Source organism: Lycium ferocissimum, chromosome 3, assembly GCF_029784015.1.
Source record: "Lycium ferocissimum isolate CSIRO_LF1 chromosome 3, AGI_CSIRO_Lferr_CH_V1, whole genome shotgun sequence".
NCBI classification, from domain to species: domain Eukaryota; kingdom Viridiplantae; phylum Streptophyta; class Magnoliopsida; order Solanales; family Solanaceae; genus Lycium; species Lycium ferocissimum.
The window spans coordinates 54,797,219-54,801,203 of NC_081344.1; positions in this window are offsets into that span (position 1 = coordinate 54,797,219).

Below are 3,985 nucleotides of genomic sequence, written 5' to 3' on the forward strand. Positions count from 1 at the left end.
GGTATGAGTTTTCAAAGGCCTTTCTTGATCACTATTTACCGTTAGAGATACGAGAGGCTAGGGTTGATCAGTTTTTGACTGTCCAGCAAAGTAGTTCTAGTGTTCGTGATTATTGCCGCCGATTTGATTCCTTGGTTAGATATTCTCCATCCTTCTTTGATTCATCGAGGGCCAGGATTCACAGGTTTATAGCGGTGTTGCACCCCGATTATGTTGAGGCTTGCACCACGGTGGCAGTGAATGACAATACGGACCTTGCTTGTATTCAGGCATTCACACAGAACTGCGAGGATCGTAGACATCAGCAGCGGGTGACTGAGAGGATATAGAGGGAGCATCATAAGAGGGCTAGGCCCCTCGGTCGCGGGGTGATAGTAGGGGACTTTCGCACCCAAAAGATTAGGGTAGGCCATTTAGACCACTACCAGCTCAGTCTCAGGGATACAGATCAGGTTATTACATCACATCTGTAGTAAGTGAGAATTCCCATGTATCAGAGTCATAATAGCAAAGGGACTCAGGCCGAGTGGAGTCATCCCGGCCACGTTGTGAAAATTACGGCCGCGTGCATTTTGGGAGGTGCCAGTGGGGATCAAACGCGTGTTACTAGTGCGGCCTCAGGGCCACCTGATGAAGGATTGTCCTAGTGCTTGTTATTCGTGTGGCCGCTTGGGTTATCAGATGGGGAATTGTCTGAGCAGAGGGTAAGCAAATAGAGCACCACTTTCAAGGTTTGCAGCAAAGACACCATCTTCTGTCGGCCGAGGTACAGGCCAAGGTTAAGGCAGAGTCTCCAGTTTAGGCAGCCAGCGTTAACCGCATCTATGCTTTAACTAGACGACAGGATCCAGAGTTTTCACTTGAGGATACGACAGGTACTTTGACCGTTGTTCCCTTAGTATGTATGTCCAAATAGATCTAAGGCCCCTAGTATATCATTGACCCAAGTCAGTAACTAGGCCCCTTGTGGGGCAATCAAGTATACCATATGATAGGCTAAGATCCGAGAGAGTGAAAAGATAGTCAGAGGTCCAGAGAAGAAGTTAGGGTGTACCCTTAAGACGATTCATAGCGAGGAAGTATAAAAAGATATAAATTTTTACATATTAGTTAAGCCGTAAGAAGTAAGAAGTACCTTCAATAACCAGATTCCGGAAATAGTAACAAGTAGACTACGGTAAGAGTTATCATATAGTATAGTCTACTTAGAAGTAGTAGAGCCGTAAGGATGGATAGCTAGGACGATGAGACTTGGAGTTCCAGATAGATGACTAGGTATTTTTGAAGGTATCACCAATGAAAGGCGTTATGAGGTTTAGTAAAAAGGTATCACCAATGAAAGGCGTTATGAGGTTTGGTAAGAAGGGATAGCTCAGCCCTAGATACATTGGACCTTACAGGATAGTTCGTAGAATAGGCCAGGTCGCCTACGAGTTAGATTTGCCTTCAGACTTGGAGTCTGTAAATCCAGTCTTCCATGTATCCATGCTCTGTAAGTGCATCGGAGATCCTTTCGAAGTCGTACTCGTAGATGATGTTCAGGTTGCAGAGCAGTTATCGTACGAGGAAGTTCCTGTTGCCATTCTAGACCGCCAGATTCGTAGATTGCGAACGAAAGACGTATCCTCTTTAAAGGTGATCAGGAGGAATAAGAATGTAGAGGAGATGACTTAGGAAGCCGAGGAAGATATGAAGTCTAGATACCCCCATTTGTTTCCGATCCCAGAGCAGGTTCAGGCCATGATACCATCATCTTCAGGTAAACACTATATTGTTAGTTACTTTCGTTGGTCGTGTGGGGCCATTGTTCTTATTGATTGTTAGGTTGTGTGACAGGTTGGTAGTAGTAACATTACAGAGGGAACTCTATCGAAATTTCTCCAGACTTCGGAGAGTCTAACATTCGAGGACGAATGTTTCTAGGAGGGGGGAGAATGTTACACCTCGTACTTTTATACGTTGAATTTTGTCATAAGTTAATCAACGCAGACTTGGAGATGAGATTATCCTTGAGGTTATAAGTGGTTAACCATGTTAATCCTAAGTGTACAAGAGACTAAGACCATGTTTCGCAGGTGTTGGAAAGGTTAGAGGTTAAATGAATTGAAGGGAAAATCTCATCAATGTAGTGCTCCGGGCTTTCGGGCTATGACTTGAACCACTCGACATATGTAAGTAGACCTGAGCCACAGAGAACTTGAGTCATATTTAATTGTGCATATCAAGTTCTCATCATATTCATAAAGTCCCGAAATAATTTAGGACTCAACAAGTGAGACGACAGTGATTGGAAATAATATTGTGTTTGGCAAATGAGGCTATGGACTAGTGCTATATCACATGACCATGATAATGTTTATATGAAGTGTGTTAAAAATTGTTAGTATTATTTAAGTGAATCGTGATCAAGAAATTAATTTTGAGTGTAATCTGTTAACTACTATATTGATTAATCAATTATGGATATATATTGTCTTACATACTCGGTACATTGTTAGTATTATTTAAGTGAATCGTGATCAAAAAATTAATTTTGAGTGTAATCGGTTAACTATTAAATTGATTAATCAATTATGGATATATATTGCCGGGTAGAGATGCACCGAGCCACGCATGGCCATCGAGCCTCAGATATGGCCGGGTAGACTCGATAGTACAGTTTGCTTGTGAGTTGAGTAGAGGCAGATAGATGTACTTCTCAGGTCCCTCTAATCCTTGTTTATTTCAGTACATTTATGTATTTCAAATTTAGTTATATTTCAGTTTCAATTATCTATTGCCTTACATACTTAGTACATTGTTTCGTACTGATGTTCCTTTTGTCGGGGGCACTGCATTCATGCCTGCAGGCATAGATAGACAGACTGACAGACCTCTCCAATAGATAGGACCCGATATTAGCTGATTAGTGAGCTCCCTTTGTTCGGAGTTGCCAGGTCTTTTGGAGTCTTTCTTTTGTGACTATAGATTGGATGGGTAGGCCTGGGCCCTGTCCCGACCATGATACAGTTATGCTTTTCTTAGGGGCTTGTAGACTAGTCTTGTATATAGTGTGTCAGTGTGATAGCCTTTTCGGCTTGTATATGTCTATTTTGATACTGTTGGCTCTGTATGATCGTAGTAGCATCGTCGGCTTGCTCAGTTGTATGTATATGTTTTGGGTATGTGTGCCCAGTTCAAACGAGATAGCCAGTGTTTATATATATGTCACACCCCGACCTTACTAGGGTGTGATGGGCACCCGACTCTCCTCAGAGTCGAGCGAACCCTTAAACGTTCGCGTTACTAAAACCTGTCATTTCAAAAATCCTTTTAAACATGGAGCTTTTCAAATAGAAATCATTATCTGCGTACAAATTAAGAAGACTTTTCAATCAACTACGTGCCTCCTTTTTTCCAACTGAAAATCATCTGAAAAATACACACTCTTTTAACAGCTATAACTGATTCGCGCTCCCCGACGTACTATCCACAGGACACTGTCTGCAAAGTCTCTAGGATGTACAAATACCATGACATAAGTACTCGACCTGGCAACACTCCGAACTGAGATGGAGCTCGCCAATCCCACTGGAACAGCTCCTAGCAAAGTCTTCTACTCGTCTGGGTGTACCTGCGTGGCATGAAACGCAGCCCCCCGAAGAAGGAGGGTCAGTACGGAATATGTACTGAGTATGTAAAGCGACAACAAGTAAAAACCACAGCTTAATTTAGAAGAGGAGAAATCACAATTAAATTCAACACACAGGCCCTCGCTGAAAGTAACATAAATATATATATATATACGGGTCTCATGTAATCCTTAAGTGAATAATGCAAATGAACACACACACCTTAAGCAAGGATGCAATCTAACCCGTGTGTCGCTTCCGACATACTAATGAAATAGTCCCTTCGGACGGCCGCCCGGCGTAGTAATAATGATAGCCCTTCGGGCGCTCGCTTCCGGCTCAATATCAATAGTGGCCCCTTCGGGCAGCCGCTT